The sequence below is a fragment of the Lissotriton helveticus genome, chromosome 4_1 (genome assembly GCF_964261635.1).
Source record: "Lissotriton helveticus chromosome 4_1, aLisHel1.1, whole genome shotgun sequence".
NCBI lineage: Eukaryota > Metazoa > Chordata > Amphibia > Caudata > Salamandridae > Lissotriton > Lissotriton helveticus.
The window spans coordinates 171,212,975-171,232,711 of record NC_136063.1 but is presented as its reverse complement, the minus strand read 5'-3'; positions in this window follow the sequence as shown (position 1 = coordinate 171,232,711).

Genomic DNA, 19,737 nt, shown 5'->3' with positions numbered 1-19,737 from the left:
AGGAGGAAGCGGAAAGGGAGAGACAGGAAAAGGAGGAGTAAGTAGGCTGTAAGCCAGTAACTGCCTGGCAGGGAATAAAGAAGGTTACCCTGCTCAAGCTCTGCGTCCTGTGTTTATTTGGGCGGGCTGCAGCGCGACAATGGCGACGAGGGTGGGATCCACTTACCCCACACACAACGTCGCGCAGCCCAGCTGAGGAAACGGCCCCAACGACAAGCCCGCAGCTCCAAGGAAGCGCCGCTCCAAAGAAAGAGCGCGAAAACAAACCGACACCTGCACCGCTACCCTGGCCCGCCGACGTCGCACTGCCATCCAAGGGAGCGGAGCGAAGGAGCGCTTGCAGAAGCACGCACTAGGAAAGTGCTCGCTCGCGCAGCATCGCGTGGTCGTGTGACAGAAGACGCGAGGAGCCCTGCAGAACGGCGTCGCGGTGAGCGCGAGCGCCCCACTCCCTCCAAGACCAGAGAACCACGAGGGTGAGTCCCGCTGTACAAGCGACCGCCAGACAAGTGAAGTGTGGCCCGAAAGCTATATCTGCGATAGCTCTAGATAAATGAGGTGGAGGCCTGGAAGGGCCTTTTGAGCCGTCGAGAACTGGGTCCAAGACACAATTAAAATCTCCCCGACCCCCCCAAAAGATTGGTAGCGTCTCGCGGCACTTAAGGATTTCAAATATGGACTTATAAAATTGCAGGTCATCATAGTTTGAGCCATAAGAGTTGACAATAGGAAAATTCCACCCCCTGCCATAGCATCTGGATATGACATATCTGCCCGCTGGGTCTGTCACACAGTGTTCTAGGCCTGACTTAGGATTGATCCATGTAACCACACCCCTAGAATGTGAAGTGAATCCCGCAGCATGAGAAAGAACTGCAAACCTAGTGCCAGGAAGGAGTGCGCTACCCGAAGCAAATGAGTCTCGTGGAGCAACGCAACATCAACCTCCGTCCGCTTTAAGTACGCCAGGATCTTACGGACCTTCCTGTGCTCGTTGAGCCCTCTAACGTTCCACGTCATCAGGTTCAATTTCTGTGTATTAACCCGTTCCACGTTGTGTTGTGATATGTATAATATTCGAACAATCAATATTGCCTTTCTGCGATACTCCATGCAAAGCCACCCGCATCGTGATAACAAAAAAATATGTGATCATTGGAAACAAAAAAGACAAAATCCCACTCGTCTCACCCCACACCCATGCCTCTTCCACCCCAACACGGATGTGGCGACCAGCAACCCTCCCTGTTATCAACCTTACACACATCATTTTAACAAAACAACCCGCACATACACATTAAAAGCCCCCAAAAATGAACAAGAGGTGCAGCGTGTAACGCTTTGGGGCGGATGTTACCCAGCAATACTTCAGTATATCACTACTCCGCCAACCACCTAAAAGCAATAATGCCACTTCGACTGCCGAAGTGGAGCAGCTAAATACAATATACACAATTCTGGAAGCAAAGAGCAGTCCCCCACCAGAGCACCCACCAGCCCGTCCTAGCCCAGGCACACCATCCAGCATAACGATGATTCCCTCTTGACTGGTATGCTATGAGATCAAGTACCTGATAAGACTGCCCAGCACAACAACAATCCCCCCAAAATATATAACAAATTTCTCAACATCAAGGAAGCGTTCTCAGAACTACTTAACAAGGAGTTGCACATGCATAGGGAACCTTTCCCTACAACACCTCAATCATTGCCATCAAGACTGTCAGTGTCACCATCAATAGAAGATCTGTCTTGCAGGTTCTTCCCACCCCTACCAGCTTTCTGCCACTTTTTGAGAGCAGACTGAAGAGATTGTGGGTCAGAAAAGATCTTGGGTTTCCCATCCAGCATTACACAGAGCCATGCCGGGTAGAGCATAGCATATTCAATGCTCTGATCCCAAAGTTTACGTTTCAGGGGTGCAAATTGTCTTCTGGCCTCCCGAACCTTCAGGATAAAGTCTGGGAAGAGGGAAATCGATGAACCTTCATATTTTAAGTGACCCAGTTCTCTCTCCTTCCGCAGCGCAGCATCCCGGTCTTGGTAGTTCAAGAGTTTGTCAATGATAGGCGTAGGCGGGGTGCAGGGTTGAAGCCTTGGACCCAATGATCGATGTGCCCTCTCCACCACAAACATAGGGGAAAAGATATCATGGCCCAACAGTGTCATGAGCAAATTTTCGACAAAGGTCTCCATGTTGCCTGTCGTGGTGGTCTCGGCCAGGCCCGTAATTCTCAGGTTGCTGCGCCTTGACCTGGCCTCCAAGTCTTCAGCTCTATCCTGCAGGGCTGCTAGGGCTTTCTCCACACGTTTCTGGGCACCACCGGAGTCAGCTTGGGCCTCCTCAGTCTCTGTGATGCGCCGCTCGGCCAAATCTAAGCGTTCTGCGTGTTTGTTGACCCGCTCAGACATCCTGTCCATTCTGTAGGCCAAAGTATCAGTTTTAGCATCAATCGCTGATAGGCCCTTCTGCATCGACTCAATCATCTGTTTGATGTCACCAATAGGGTCCTCCGAAGGGTTATCAGGCTCCGCTAGCGTGGACTCCGCAGCATCCTCACACCGCTCGGACTTACGTTGCTCAAAGTTTATCTTAGGTTGCGACTTATCTGGTTTGCCCATCTCAGCATGTGTCGCCCTCCGGCCGTGAGATTAATCAACAATGAACGCAGTCCAGAAATACAGCGCCCAGGGCCCCAAGCAACAGGCCTAGAGCTCACTCAGCAGCGGAGCAGCGTATCACTCAAGATTGTTCCTGGACCACTAGCAGCGATCAGTGTTCGACATATATAGCCCGCTACTCCACACTACACACCGGGGGGGGCCTTCACCTCGCAGATTAAGGGTCAAGAGAGTCACAGGAGGGGGATCCCACTGTAATTGTGATATGACAACCTTCTCCTCAACACCTATGGCAGACTGTGGAATGGGGCCCAAGGCAGTAACAGACAAGGCACTCAGTGGTAAGCAGCGCCAGGGGAAGCCGGCAGAGTGTCTCTATCCCTGGCAGTACCTGTTCAAGCAGTCCCAAAGTGTTTCCAGGGGCACGGTCTCACTATCTCCTTGGACATCAAAGGGTCGGCCGCCTTCTCTGCAGTCAACAGCGCACAGCGCCCTCAGCCTCCCCAGTCCTCGGCGTCCGGGAGTCACTGGCCAGGATATTCGGGGATTGAGCCCCCTAGCACACAGCAGTGGCTACACAGTCCACACTCCTGCGATCGGGGTACCGGGGACGCCTCCCCCAGCAGCTGCGTCACATGGCCCCGCTCCAGCGAAGTGCGCCACCCGATACATCACGGCAGCCGCCGCAGCGATCGTCAGAGCAGAAACAGGTCACAGATCCCGATGCCATGGGCCACCCTCTCCACACGCTCCAGCCAGGAATCACGATCGGTACTGCTGCTAAATTATGCTGGTTTGTATCGGCGGTTGGCGGAGCTTAATTACGGAGCGGCCATCATGAAGCCAGGCAAGCTCCGCCGTGCGTATTTCTAGTTCACCATTAGTAGCACACCTCCTAAAGTTTTGGAGACCATCATCAATGAAGTACGAGAGGAAGATTCCTGTCACAAAGCAGATATCAATGCAGTTTCTTTGGTCGCTCAAGACGTCCTCTCTGACCAAGGATTTCTATTGAATCCCAAACTTTTGTACACCCTGACAGTAGAGGCCAGCCTAATGGAATGGGGGAGACACTCTGGAATCACACAACTCAAGGAAAATAGTCCTTGAAGCAAAACCAACACTTTTCGCATTTGAGAGAATTTTAGGCAATCTGACATTCCGAGACATATTCTAACATCAAACATGTGCTCATTGAGACAGACAATTGTGTGCGATGGTGTAGGAGAGTAGGATCTTCTCTTATGGTTCCCCCCACTCTTTGCTGATGTTTCACTGTTTTTCGACTTTAGTCTGGCTGGGGCCCTGCTATTCAGGTCCCAGCCTAGCTGCTTCCTCTCTAAATTGATTCCCAGTACTTTAGGTACTCTCCAGTTTGGTTACTGGGGTACTCTTATGAGTCCCTAGTATATGGTACCTTAGGTACATAGGACATAGGTACCCCAGAGGCCTACCCGGGGCTGCAGCATGTATTATGCCACCCCTGGGAAGCCTTCTAAAATGCCACCATCGGACTGCTACTGCAGCCTGGGTAAGGTGGTGCATGCACCCCTTAATTAGATATAGGTTACCTATATCTACCTTAAATCACTACCCCTATGGCATGCCTTATCAATCCTGAAGGCAGGGTGCTGGGTTTTGTGTGAGAGGCCCCTCTGCAGCCTTCAGAACCTATTCTCTGGTATTCTGTGATGCAGCCAGACCATATACTCTTAAGTGCATTATAAACTTGCGGTAAATGCCAACGTTGGAATGGCTGCACAGAAACATGTCGTGTTTGGTGTAAAAAAGACTTTGGAATCCTACCCCCCTGCCCCGCCCGTCCTGGCGGCAGGGGTAGAATTCCACCCTTCTAGAGGTACCAGTTTAAAAGAGCACTGGCATCACAAAATGGATGCTGCAGCCACAGGCACGATTCTGGCCTCCTGCTGCTGGACGAAACTCCGACAGGGGAGGCCTGGACAATAGGTTTCCTGTCACAGGGAGGTATAACCACCTCCCAGACAGGCTTTAGTGTATTGGAACTGGGTGGGTGCACTCCAAGAGTGCTTTGAAATCTGCACTGTGGGCACATTTGGTGTCCCTGTGCATAGCCCAGTTCAAACAGGTTGCAGGGGCTACTAGCCCCTGTTCTGGCACCAAACTGGACAAAGGAAATGGGTGTAGCCACCCCTCTCTCCAAACCCTCCCATAGGAGGGTCCCCAGATTATGTCCAACCCCTTCCTTGGGTGTAAGAAAGGAACCACTGGCTACAGGACTTTAGATTACACCTGGACGAAACTCTGCTACAGAAATCCTGGAACTTCAACGATCTACATGACTAGATGACTGAAGAATCACCCTTGGAGTAAAGGAGTTACTCCCCTGCTTGGCAGGCACCTAAGACGCATCTGACCAGTCTGCATCTCCGAAGCTCCCGCCATACTCCAAAGTAATTGCAGCCCACGAGGTAGATTTCCAGACTTCTCAGAGGCTGACTTGAGTCCCAGGCAAAGCTGAGACCTGCAGTCCTCGTGAGTGCTGTAGAACCAGAGCCTTTGGACACCGTGCACATTTGCAAGTGCATTAGCTTCTCGGTGTTCCTTGAGGCTGTGCTTTGAGTTACTTGTAACCCAGACCCCGAGCACCTTTTCCACCAAAGATTGCTGGCCTACACTCCACGAGTGTTCCAGGAGCCGACTCTTTGTGTTTTCGCTCAAGGTACCTTTGCGATCCCTGGTCTGTTGACTGGTGGTTCCCTGAGAAGGCAACTTTGACTTTCCTTGGGCTTACCTGGTTGTTCCAGATGTGGCCTGACTCTCCACCACTTGGTGAGTCCCTCGGACCTTGCTACTCCGCACCGAAGCATTTCTTCACTTTCTGCGTGGGTTGCTGTTTACAAGGCTTGTTGGGTCCAATCCGGTCACCGACACCGCAAAACTCGACATCCTTCATTGGACACCTTGAATCCAGCTTCTGGTCATCGTTGACGCCTCCTGGTCCTCGTGGCTGCAGAGTCAAGCTTCACCTCTTCAACCTGAAATCACCTGACATCGGTGGGCATTCGTCTATCGTGCCCCGGGTCACTGGCAAGTGACCCAGACTCTGTCCCCTCTGCTTTCAGGTTCTTCTCATCTTCGATCCAGGCTTGGATCACACCGGACACTTTCCACTTTGAAGGCAGCAGCACTTTGCAGCAGATCGCCATTGAAATCAATGCCGATTCCAGACACCAAAGTACACCTATGCACCCGGCTTCCCTGGGTGAGGTAACTCGAGTACTCCAGTGCTCTCGTGGGTGTTGGCCCTAGAACCCCTTAAGTCTAAAGGGGTTTGCTCAAAGTCCTTTCCTAAGTGTCCTTAATCTTTAAATTTCCAACCGCGACTCTCCCCACAGAAGCTGACAGTGATTTGCGGCTGTGTTCTCACACTGCACGCGTCCCCCATGGGTCCCCTGTGTCACTACTGTGAGTGGTTCTGGGTGTTATGTTATGTTATGTTATGTTATGTTATGTTATGTTATGTTATGTTATGTTATGTTATGTTATGTTATGTTATGTTATGTTATTGTCATTTATTTTGCGCACAGATGCTCCAGCTAAGGAGCGTCCTGGCGCATGGAGAAGGTGAACATAACACAACGCTAAAAGAAACAGAAAATGAAAATGGGAAAGTTTAAAACAGATGGGTTTTCACAGCCCTACGGAATGCTAGTAGATCCTCTAACAAGCGGATTTCTAAAGGGAGGGAGTTCCAGAGAGCCGCAGCTCTCACACGAAAAGAACGACCGCCCATCCGGCTAAGCCTGAAACGCGGGACAACCACAAGGGATTGCCCAAGAGATCTGAGGGAGCGAGTCGGGACATAGGCGGATGCAAGATTATTGAGAATCTCAGGTGCCGATCCTTTTAAGATTTTGAAAACAAGGCTAAGGGCCTTAAAATGAATTCGACTTTTGATCGGTAACCAGTGTAGGGACCGCAAAGTGTTAGAAGTGGGACAGGACCTTGGCAGACCCACCACTGCTCTCGCAGCCGCGTTTTGAACGCGCTGCAAGCGAACGATCTCCGATTGGTTTACTCCCAGCAGGAGCGAGCTGGCATAGTCCAGCCGGGAGATAATCGTTGCTTGGATAACCAACTGTCTTGTCGGAGCATCAAAAAATTTGAGCACCGGCCTTAGCCCACGCAGAACACCAAAACAGCATGCTGCCACTCTCTTAGTGTGGGTAGTGAAGCAGAGGGTGTGATCTAACCACACTCCCAGGTTTCTAAGTTCCAACACTGGTGAAGGGGCTGGCCCTAACTCAGGAGGCCACCAGCTGTCCCCCCAGCGATCCGTTCCCCTCCCGACGATCATCACCTCAGTTTTTTTCGCGTTCAGCTGGAGACAGTTGTTATTCATCCAGCTGGCCACCTCACTTAGCCCGTTTCGGAACCTGGGGGCATCCTGTTCGACATCCCCGCTGATCGTAACCGCTAGCTGCGTGTCGTCGGCATAAGAGACCATGGTTAGGCCCCACTGCCTGGCGACATCAGCCAGCGGCCGCACGTACAGGTTGAAGAGCGTGGGACTCAGCGAGGAGCCCTGAGGAACCCCCAGGTCCAACTGATGGTATTTGGACTGAAAAGGAGGGGTGGCAACGCAAAAGGAGCGATCGCTAAGGAAGGAGCGGAACCACTGCAGAGCCGAGCCAGAGATGCCAATGTCCTCCAGGCGGTGCAGAAGGATGCGATGGGACACCGTGTCAAAGGCAGCGCTAAGGTCTAATAAAATAAGCGCTGCCGTTTGACCTGCATCCAACACAGTCCGCAGATGTTCTACCATTGCCAGAAGGGCAGTCTCCGTGCTGTGACCAGCACGGAACCCATTCTGCGTGGGATCGAGGACATTGGCCCGGGCCATGTGCTCGGAGAGGGCCAGATTAACGTGAGCCTCCATGACTTTGGCCGGCCAGGGAAGCAATGAAATAGGACGGTAGTTTTCCGGTTTTAAAGGATCCAATGATGTTTTTTTCAGGATCGGGGAAACCACCGCCTGCTTCCATTTGGCAGGGACTATACCTGAGGTCAAGGAGAGGTTAATCAGCGAACACACTACAGTGCGCCCCTGAAAAGAAGGATCTCTAAAGAGGGCAGGTCTGAGCGGGTCCGCAGGAGAACCGGACTTGACTCGCTGTGCCCACTTAACAAACCCATCCCAAGATAGAATGGGGAGAGCGTGTAGTGCCGGGCAACTGCAAGGGCCGTTCACAGGAAAGGAGGGCAGCGTCGTACTAGGGAACGACTGATAGATGGTCTTGACTTTCTCCAAGAAGAAAGCAGCTAAAGTCTCACAATGAGAGGTAGAACCGTCCACTTGCGAATCCGTTCTCTTAGCCAACAGATTTTTAAGGGCTTTGAAAATGGTCTTAGATGGATTAAGACTATTACGGAATTCCGTCGCGTAGAACGCCGCATGGGTTCTACAAATGGCTCGATGGTAGAGCTTGACGGAAGCCAGGTACGCGGTTTTTTTGACGGCATCATACGTCTTCCGCCACTCCCTTTCTGCCCGTCTACATGAACCCTTCAAAGCACGAAGGGCACTGTCATACCAAGGGCTCGACTGCCTGGAGCTGGATTTACTAGAGATGATAGGCACCAATGCATCAAGCGCCTTGGTAATCCAGCTGCAGAACTGGTCGTAGCCCGAGGTGGCGTTAATCAGCGGGCCTAATGGCTCTTTAGCCAAGATGTAATGTAGGTCCTCTAGCCTAAGCTTGTTCCAATGACGCAGAGGGATCCGCTTCGGAGATGGAATAGTAGGGCTTTCGGGGAGAGGTAGCCAGACGGACACCAAAAAATTATCGGTCCAGCCCACTGGAGAAATAGCCAAAACTTGGACGTCCGTTAAGTTAGTAAAAAACGGGTCCAAAATGTGACCAGCCACATGTGTGGATTGAGTAACGAGTTGGGTCAGCTGGAGGGCCTCTAAATCTGCCAGGAAGCCACAAAGGTGTTCCCAGAGATTCTACAGGCTCTAGGCCTTGTGTCTAGTCAAGTTGTGGTTCTTATACCACTTTCTTAAAATATGGTTTGGTACGCCCCTCGGGCTCAATGTATATTGTGCTAATTTACTGTGTGCTATTAAGTGCAACATAAGGGCTTTTACCTCTAGCCTCATAAAGAGACTAGTGGGGTGTGTTTAGAATAAATACATATATTTTATATATATACCTGGCGCGGTTGTCCTTTCATTTAGCCATTCAAGAGATCATAGACTGGTAAAACAAGCTGCATTACATTCCTTCAAGACTTAGCCTGAAGGCTGCTCTCCATAGCTACAACTAGGATAGCTTTCAAATAAAGTTGCCTTTAACCTATCACCTCTAAGGGGTTGTTTGGACTGGTGCAAGGTGCCCACTATAACTAGTGGACAGCATATGCCAGGCCAACCTCTCACATATGGCTTACATAAACAGATAAGAGGAATCAAAATCCTCTGCATTTATTCTGGTGTCAATGAAGACGTGGAACGGGGCGAAGACATTCTCCCTATCTCCGACAGCCAAAGCTTTTTTGGCTTTAAAAGCCAAGAAAGCGGAGATAAAATGATCTCCCTATTACCTAGCTGTCGCTAACACCAGTTATCGACAGCTAGTAGGAGATAGCGACCATCTTGGGCCCCGCTTTGCATGTCAGTGATATTTATCACTAATGACATGCAAAGTGGGCGTGCCAAGATGTTAGCGACTGGAAACAGTCGCTAACATCGCTATCTCCTATTACCAACTTTTGGAGATATTCGCCCTAAGCGCGAATATCTCCAAAAGCTAACACCTGCCCCTGAGCAGTTCTTAGCCATGTTATCCAATGGTAGGTGGATAACATGGCTAAGAGCATTAGCTCGGTAATGCATGAATATCGCTGACTTTTCAGCGATATTCATGCATTTCAGCTGATTTTTATCGCTTAGGAGATAAAACTTGATGATAGCAAGGTTCCTAAGCGATAAAAATCGCCGCAGCTCGGCGATAAAAATATCGCCGCTAAACCAACATAGCCATAATTATCGCTAGTTGTTGGTAATATGCCCCTCAGTTCCGTGGACGGTGAGATTGGAACGGTTGTGCCATTTCTGTTTGATAGTTACAACAAAAGCCTATTAGTAGCAATATTAAAATCTCAGTAGCCAGCAAATGAAAGCCTTTGAAGAACCCTGGGGAGGTTTTACAGGTAATGGAGATTTAGGATGTACACACAGTCAGACGATTCCCCATCTCTAGACCTGTTGTTCACTCATTTACTTCTTGGGATCTGACTTTGTTTCTGAAATCTTTACCAGAGTTTCCGTTGGGAGCCTCTAGCCATAGTAGAGCTGAAGTGGCTTATTTTTAAAGTGGTGTTTCTTGTGACAAGACCGTTAGCCAGAAGAATAGGAGAATTGAGTGCCTTTGTGTAAAACCCCAGGATTAAGGATTTTGGAATATGAAATTGTGCAAAAGAACTAATCCTGGATTTGTAACTAAAGTTCATTGTGTGTCTTACAGAGCAGGACATTTTTCTTTCCTCTTTTTTCCCTAAAACTCTCCTCTCAGGAACAAAATTTGCTTCACTCACTGGTTGTGAGGAGGGCCATGTTGGTGTATTTAGAAGATACCAAGGATGACAGAAAGACATAAGTTGTTTTTTGGTGGGGTTAAGCAGGGTAGCAAATCATCTGGCATTTCCATAAGTAGATGGATTAGTGAAACCATTGCTCTTGGTTATGAGCCTTCTAATGTTCCTCTTCCTGAAAGGGTTCAGGGCTAATCAACAAGAGATGTAGGAGCTTCCTGGGCTGAATTTAATGATGTTTTATTATCAGATATCTGCCAGTGGTACCTGGGCAACTATTCACTTTTTGGATCACCACCATCTCCAGTGTGCATGTCAATGAGTTTTCAGCTTGCCCACCCCACGTTTGCCAGAAGTAGGACAATAATCACAATCACTTTCTTAAAATATTTGAGGACTTAAGTTATGGTAGTAAATCATCCTCTCTGAATATTTCAGTTTTTTCTTTTACCTCTCTCTGTTTCTTGAGGTATACAAATAGAGACACGTACACACACACAAGAGTCAAAACAGGTGTGAGAGCATGCGTACACAGCAGTCTCTATTATTGAAAACCCATTGCAAGCCATGTGTGCCCATGTACTGTCATGCAATTGGCAAAAAACATTAGCAAAGCCATTATCTTTGCCTTTTATAGCTGAGATTTATGAGCTTTGCCTTACTGTTTTAATAGGCAGCGGGCATGCACCACTGAGTGCAAGACATGTTGTATCTCCTCTGTGGACTTTTGGCAGGCCCATAATTGCCATTCGTTCTTTGTTGTGCCATTCAGAAATGCTGCCTTTTTATTGGTACATTTGTTGCAATTGTCGCTCTTTTGGGTGCTTGGTTCCCTCCTGGGTGTTTTCACTAAGTGATTCTTTTTTTGTTCGCCATCGCAATGTGTTCATACTTCCTCCTGGCACAGCGTCTCAAGACCCCTCCTCCTGTCTGTGCATGACAGCCTCAGGGTTTCGTCTGGTTGTCCAACTGTTCATTCTGGCTTGTGTTACAACGCCTGCCCCTCGAGAACTCTTCTCAGAGCGACCCCCACTGGCAACGGCACGGCTGGTAAGCAGACTCCATATGGTGCTGTTTCTTTCACAGTGAAAAGGGCATAAGCCCCTCAGCGTGTTTCATTTGACACTGTTTGGGAGCCACTAGGTGGTGCTCTATTAACTGCTTATACGTTGCCTCGAGTGTATGGTGCTCTATCCCATTGCCAGCTCAACTCTCCGAGGGAGGCCTTACCTTAGGTGCTTCAACGAGGGAGGCAAATTAATATTTTGCTGTTCTAGCCTCTGCATTGAAAGGGATCACAGGAGTTTAGTTTATAGTGTTTCGGATTCATTAGGAATACAATGTATGGCGCTACCCCTGCTGCCGCCACTCGCTGTGCCCCGCTGTCCCCCGGTTTGCACCGGGTGTCCCCCGCATTGGTTTGCATTGTTGATCGTTTTCTCTTACTGTTTTTTTTTTTTGTTAACTGGTTGTTTCTGTTAACTTTGTGCCCATTGTATTGCCTGCCCTGTGTGCCCGTTTTTTTCTGTGCCCTCTTCCTTTCTGTACCACCCGCCTCCCTCGCTCTCTCCCGCCGCTGCGTCCCCTGCGGCCCCGCCCCCTGGTTCCCCATTCGCTGCCCCGCTCCCGCCTCCCAGTTGCTCCTCCCTCCCTCAGCCCCTCATATGGAGGCCGCGTGGTGGTAAAGGGAGCGACCTTTGACCCTGTAACCAGGTAGGTCGCCCCCTAGCCACCACACGGTCCTCCTGTGTGGCGCTACCCCTGCTGCCGCCACTCGCTGTGCCCCGCTGTCCCCCGGTTCGCACCGGGTGTCCCCCGCATTGGTTTGCATTGTTGATCGTTTTCTCTTACTGTTTATTTTTTGTTAACTGGTTGTTTCTGTTCACTTTGTGCCCAATGTATTGTGTGCCCTGTGTGCCCGTTTTTTTCTGTGCCCTCTTCCTTTTTGTACCACCCGCCCCCTCGCTCTCTCCCACCGCTGCGTCCCCTGCGGCCCCGCTCCACTGGTTCCCCATTCGCAGCCCCGCTCCCGCCTCCCAGCTGCTCCTCCCTACTTCAGCCCCTCCTATGGAGGCCGCGCGGTGGTAAAGGGAGCGACCCTTGACCCTTTAACCAGGTAGGTCACCCCCTAGCCACCACATGGTCCTCCTGTGTGGCGCTACCCCTCCTGCCGCGACTCGCTGTGCTCCGCTGTCCCCCGGTTCGCACCGGGTGTCCCCCGCATTGGTTTGCATTGTTGATCGTTTTCTCTTACTGTTTATTTTTTGTTAACTGGATGTTTCTGTTTGCTTTGTGCCCATTGTATTGCCTGCCCTTTGTGCCCATTTTTTTCTGTGCCCTCTTCCTTTCTGTACCACCCGCCCCCCTCGCTCTCTCCCGCCGCTGCGTCCCCTGCGGCCCCGCCTGCCTGGTTCCCCATTTGCCACCCCGCTCCCGCCTCCCAGCTGCTCCTCCCTACCTCAGCCCCTCATATGGAGGCTACGCAGTGGCCGCGCCGCTGGCGCGCCGAAGGTGCGCCAAAGGAAAGCCCATCTGCGCCCGTCCATGCCTGGACCGGCCCAGCACCAGACCCCCTGGCCCACACCGGAGCCAGGGCGCCCGACTGAGATACAACAGCACCACCCTCAATGCACTCAATACCGGAAGACCACCCGCCTGCTACCGAGCAACCCCAAAGCGAACCCACGGACCCTTCACCTGCCAAGCCTGCAAATTCACCTGCCTCCCAACCTACACCCCGCCCGTCGAACCCAGCAACAACAACAACAATCACCTCAAGTGCATTCTCCTCAACACCCGGTCCGTCCACAATCACGCCACTGGGACCTTCTCGACACAACAGCACCAGACGTCGCCTTCCTCACGGAAACCTGGATGAACGCCTCCTCGGCCCCCGACATCGCCATAGCCATCCCGGATGGCTACAAGATCACCCGGAAGGACCGCATCAACCAAACCGGAGGAGGAATCGCCATCATCTACAGGAACACCATCAACATCACGACCAACGCCGAAGACACATTCACCACCACTGAACACCTACACTTCCAGATCCGCACCGACCCCTAAACCACACTCAGAGGAACCCTCGTCTACAGACCCCCAGGCCGGCGCACACAATTCAGCGAAACCATCGCCGACTTCGTCAGCCCGCATGCACTAACCTCACCAGAATACATCCTCCTAAGGGACCTGAACTTCCACCTAGAGAACAACAATGACAGCAACACTACCACCCTGCTCGCCAAACTCTCCAACCTCGGACTCAAGCAACTGGTGAACACCCCCACCCACTACGCCGGCCACACGCTGGACCCCATCTTCTCCGCCAGCAACAACGTCTCCTTCAGTCACTCCACCGGACTACACTGGACCGACCACAGCTGCATCCATTTCACCTACAGGAAGACCACAACACACCACTGCACGCTACAGATCCCCCGGAGATGCTGGAGCAAAGTCACAAAAGACCAGCTCACCACATCACTGAGCCAGAACCCACCAGCCGACACCCCCGACACCACGACGCAGCTCACAATCTCACACAGTGGATCACCAACTGCGCCGACAAACTCGCGCTGCTGAAGAACCCCACAGGCAAGACCACCATCAGAAAAACTACATGGTTCACCGACGCCCTGAAAGACTCAAAGAAATCATGCCGCACGCTCGAAAAAACCTGGCGCCACGAGAACGCCACTCGCGGACACCACCAGCTGATCCGCACCACCAAAAGGACATCATTCAAAGAGCGGCTGGACAACAACACCCACAACAGCAAGGAACTCTTCAGCATCGTAAAAGAGCTCTCCAACCCCAACGCCAGCAACAACGACATCACACCATCACAAGACCTCTGCAACTCCCTCTCCACGTTCTTCTACCACAAAATCGCAGACATACACAACAGCTTTGACACCCAGACTCCGCCTCCAGTCTCCAAACCAACGACCCCCACCACCAGCCTAAGCGACTGGACCCATCTGCACAGAAGACACCACCCACGTCATGAACACCATCCACTCCGGCTCTCCCTCCGACCCATGCCCCCACCACATCTACAAACATCGCACCCCACCTCCGGAATGTCATAAACAACTCCTTCGCATCAGCCACCTTCCCAGAGAGCTGGAAGCACGCAGAGATCAACGGCCTTCTGAAAAAACCCTCAGCGGACCCTAAGGACCTCAAGAACTTCCGCCCCATCTCTCTTCTTCCCTTCCCGGCTAAAGTCATCGAGAAGACCGTCAACAAACAGCTGACTGCATTCCTTGAGGCAAACAACTCGCTCGACCCAACCCATTCCGGATTTCGAGCCAACCACAGCACCGAGACAGCCCTCATCGCAGCCACCGACGACATCTGGACCCTAATCATCTGCGGCATACCCCAAGGATCCTCGCTCAGCCCAACCCTCTTCAATATCTACATGAGCCCCCTCGCCGCCATTGCACGCAAACACAACCTCAACATCATCTCATACGCCGACGACACCCAGCTGATACTCTCCCTCACCAAAGACCCAACCACCGCCAAAACCAACTTCCAGGAAGGAATGAAGGAAGTCGCAGAATGGATGAAGCTCAGCCGGTTGAAACTGAACTCAGACAAAATGGAGGTCCTCATCCTCGGACAATCCCCATCCGCCTGGGACGACTCCTGGTGGCCCACTGCGCTGGGCACCGCACCATCACCCACGGACCACGCACGCAACCTGGGATTCATCCTGGACTCCTCGCTCACGATGACCAAACAAGTCAATGCCATCTCATCCTCCTGCTTCAACACCCTGCGCATGCTCCGAAAGATCTTCCGGTGGATCGCCACAGAAACCAGAAAGACAGTCACGCAGGCCCTCGCCACCAGCCGACTGGACTACGGAAACGCCATTTACGCAGGAACCACAGCCAAACATCAGAAACGACTGCAGCGAATACAGAACGCCTCCGCAAGACTCATCCTCAACGTCCCTCGCCACAGCCACATATCGGCCCACCTGAAAATCTGCACTAGCTCCCCGTTAGCAAGAGGATCACGTTCAGTCTCCTCACCCACGCACACAAAGCACTCCATGACATGGGGCCCTCGTTCTACTCTCCCACCCGCCAACCCCGCTCCAGCAGCCTCGCCCTCGCAACCGTCCCACGGATCCGCAGAGCCACCGCCGGAGGACGATCATTCTCATACCTAGCCGCCAAGACATGGAACTCCCTCCCCGCTCACCTACGACTGACCCAGGACCATCTCACCTTCAGAAAACACCTCAAGAACTGTCTATTCAAGCAGTAGCGGCCCGCTCTCCCTCAGTGCCTTGAGACCCTCGCGGGTGAGTAGCGGCTCTATAAATGTATTGATTGATTGATTGATTATATGGTTATCAGAGTGTGTGGCATATCCTAAGGTCAGGAATATTTTTGGTGTGAAAGGAAGACCAAGCCTGCTTCCCTTCAGCTACTTCACATTTATTTGCTCATACAATTAAAGGCAAAGGCACAACAGTGACCGAGTCATTCCTGTCTGAGTGTTAGGTTACAGGAGGCGCCCGCCAATTGCTTATTATTGGTTTGTTTGTTTCATTTAGGTTCATTTGATTAGCTGTTGACTATTTTGGCCAAGTTCAAGAATGCGAGCTCAGTGAGTCACCCACAGGTAAAGAAAGATGTTTGTGCACACTGTTTACAGTGACACAAAGAAAAGCCTCTTTGAACCACCACTGGTGATTTCTGTATTTCTAAGCAGGTTCTGTTTGTGGAATTACACTAAAACTGAGTGTCTGAACTCACATCCTGATTAGGCTGTGGGTTCCTGTGAGCCCCTCCACTGCATTTTGGAAAAAGAAACACATGTCCTGTTCCTCAAATATCTACCATGTATGTTTTTCAAAACCAACCAAAAACTCTGTGAATTTTTTCATAAGCTAATAGCGAAAACACATAAAACATGTTTTTTAGTGGATGTATGACATCACAACGCATGCTTTTACTCCGCATGCCATTACAACGCAGTTTTTACAATGCAAGTCGTTACAACGACTTGCGTTGGGGGGCGCTGTATAGTGGAATAGTTTAATTTTCTATTCCAACTCCAGTCCCCGTGGATAGTAGGGAAGGTGTTGGATAGAAAATTAAACTATTCCCTATCCTACAGCGCCCTCCAGCGCAAGTCGTTGTAACGACTTGCGTTGTAATAGCTGCGTCGTAATGGTAGTGCGGAGTAAAAGTTGCGTTGTAAAGGATGTTCCACTTTTTTAGTGATCATACACAAGCAGTTAAAGCGCCCTTTTTTATTATTATGTAATAAGTATTTATTGTGTAATGTCCAAGATTGTATGCATTTTCAATACTTGATAATCATGTGCAAATTGTCATTTCTACTGACAGCTTAAGAGAGGAATTGCTACTAATCAGTCAAAGGCACTTTAATAGCATATTAAAAAAAATATTCTTGGTCAACATTTTATATTGGGTTTCTTTTAAGTGTTGGATTTGTAAAGCGCATGGCTGCCCGTAAGCGTCCCGGCGCTGGAGACCGCTGGGGAACCCGTCCTGGCTTTCCCTGTGAGATGGTCCCTTCTGGGTATCTCCAAAGTGAAACCAGGCATCCGTTGTAGAGATGAGGCAAGCTTAATGCCCAAAGTGGCAGAGTGTGATCCCTGGTTAGAGTAGGCGCTGAGGCGAGAATTTTCGAGTCCGCTGACCCTGGTCCACGACCCTGCCGCGTTGGGAATTGAACCCTGGTCCCGGGCTGTTCTCTGCTTCCGGGTCTGCTGCCTCTAACCAGTGAGCCACACCACTCCACTGTGGGCTGTAAAATTAGAAGTTTATCAGAAATATTTGAATTTTATTTTCGGATAACTTCATACAGCGCTCAAGGCTACTAAGTTTTCAGTGTATTATCTTTGTGATTACCATGTTTGCAATGCACTTATGTGTGTGTCATTTCAGGTCTTAAATGTGACAGGTCGAGTGACACTTTATCATGAAAATGTACTGCGTCTATGATTTATCGTTAATGGTCCAATTTTTTTAATATTGAACACACTTCCAGAGCTAATATTTAAGTTCAAACCAAATTCTTCACCTAAGCTCTTCTCCATCACTCCAGGCTTCAAACCAAATTCTTCACCTCAGCTGTCTTCTCCATTACTCAGGCGATCTTCCTGCTCCACCCCATTGACAAAGCCAATATGTCTCCCATTGGCGAGGCCAATTGGCATTGCAATTGCTTGTTTTTTTTGTTAGGACCCAATGGCGAGTCTGAGCAAACTCAGCCGCAGCAAGACAAAGAAAACGTTTATGTTATGTTAATTAATTTGTAAAGAGCGCGAATACCTGAGAGTGTCTTGGCGGTAATTGGGTATGCTAGTATTGGGCAGAGCAGGAGAGTACTAGGCATTGAAAAGCAAAGTTTTTAGAAGTTTCCTAAAACTCAGTAAGGTGGGAGCTGCTTTGATATTTATAGGCAAACTATTCTAGAGTGCCGGGGCATCGGAGGAAAACTAAACCGTGAGTTCAACCAGTAACCACTAGAGAGCAGCAGAGGATCAAACATGGCCTTTCAATATATTAAACTCAGAACCTCATTTACTTTGTAACACTTGTCACTAGAGGGCAGCAGAAACATAGTAATAAGTTCAAGTATAGAGGCAATGTTACGGTTCGGTAATGAAATAGGGGCAGATTTATGTTGGGAATGCACCACGTTTGCGTCACGCAACTGCGGCGTAAACGTGGCGCATCCCTAGGACCCATTTACAACGTGACGCATCTAGGCAGATGCGTCCCGCTGTAAAGCCCTGCGCCACTTGTGGGCGTTCCGGCGCAGGGTGGGCGTTCCGGGGCAGGTGCGCCTCGCAAAAGTGGCAGAGTGAAATCTATAAGATTTCACTCAGTCACTTTCAGGCCAATGCTGGGTCAAAACCCTGCGCCTGCTTGAAGCAGGCGTAGGTCTTGACGCAGCATTGTAAAGATGGGGCACCCCCGAGCCTTGCTGGAGCTGCGTCGCGCTTGCGACGCAACTTCAGCAATGCGCCACCTTTACGGCACAGATGCGTCACGCATCTGTGCCGTTTTTGCCCCATGGTGCGCCGCATTGTAAATGCGGCGCACCATGGGTGGCGGAGCAGCGGCGCAAAATAACTGGCGCATCCCTGGGGATGCGCCAGTTATCATAAATCTGCCCCAGAGTTTTTAGTTAACTTTGTTGCGCACCGTGTAGTATGCAGAGGAGGTGATTCAATTTCACTACAAACAAGTGGTGTCCAGTGTCCTGTTTCTCTAAACATCATGCAAGTTATGTTAATCAGTGGGAAATGCACTATCATACATTATAAAAATGTACTGCAGAGGTCTGTATGTGTAACCACAGAGCCACCGAATTGAGGGGCATATTACCAAGATCAAGCGATATTTATCGCTTAACACGGTTAGCGGGAATAATAATATGGCCGAGCTCCACCGATTTTTATCGCAGATAAAACTTGCTATTATCAAGGTTTATCTCAAAAGCGATAAAAATCGGCCGTAATGCATGAATCTCGCTGAAAAGTCAGCGATATTCATGCATTACCGAGCTAATGCTCTTAGCCATGTTATCCACCAACCATTGGATGACATGGCTAAGATCTGCTCTTGGCAGGCGTTAGATTTTGGAGATATTCGCGCTTAGCGCGAATATTTCCAAAAGTACGCCTTTGTAGGTAATAGGAGATAGCGATGTTAGCGACTGTTTACAGTCGCTAACATCTTGGCACGCCCACTTTGCATGTCATTAGCGATATATATCGCTGACATGAAAAGTGGGCCCCAAGATGATCGCTATCCTCTACTAGCTGTCGCTAACTGGTGTTAGCGACAGCTAGGTAATAGGGCGATAAAATTATCGCCGCTTTAGCGGGAAAAAATCCCGCTAAAGCAGCAATAAGGCCCTTGGTAATATGCCCCTGAATCTTTGTTGGTGCATCGGACAATAATGGCTTGTGTATGTTTGGTGCTGCAGTCCCAGTTTGTGACAAAGCACTGTGAACATGTAAGTCATCATTATAAATCTTGCATTATTCACAGGATAGGAGAGACTGCTACAAAATGGGGAAAAAAAAGTTTAAGGTAAAAAAGGGCTTCCAAAATATAGATTTTTGTAATCCCCAGACTACATAGTGCAAATATTTTCTTATAACTGTTTTAAAGGTACACACTTCAGAGCTTAGCTGGGAGCTTCATTGCAATACCTCGCAAAAAGAATACATGTGTGTCATCACGAAGCTTCAAGAGAGTTCACCAATTAAAGCCAATGCCGGCTTCAAAGCACCCTTTCTTTACTTTTACAGACTGATCAGTTGCGCACATATCTCCCAGGGAAGCAGGCACCCTGGTAAGAAGAAGACTTGTTTAGATGTCTGACCCTCCTTCCGTTTCACAGCACAGGAGGCTCTCTGCCTTCAATTCAGTAGAAGCATTTCCACTATCGGAATTAACTGTCCCGGGATGGTAGTTTTGTCACAAAAAGTAAGGAGCCTATTGTCGTGTTGTCATGCCTGAC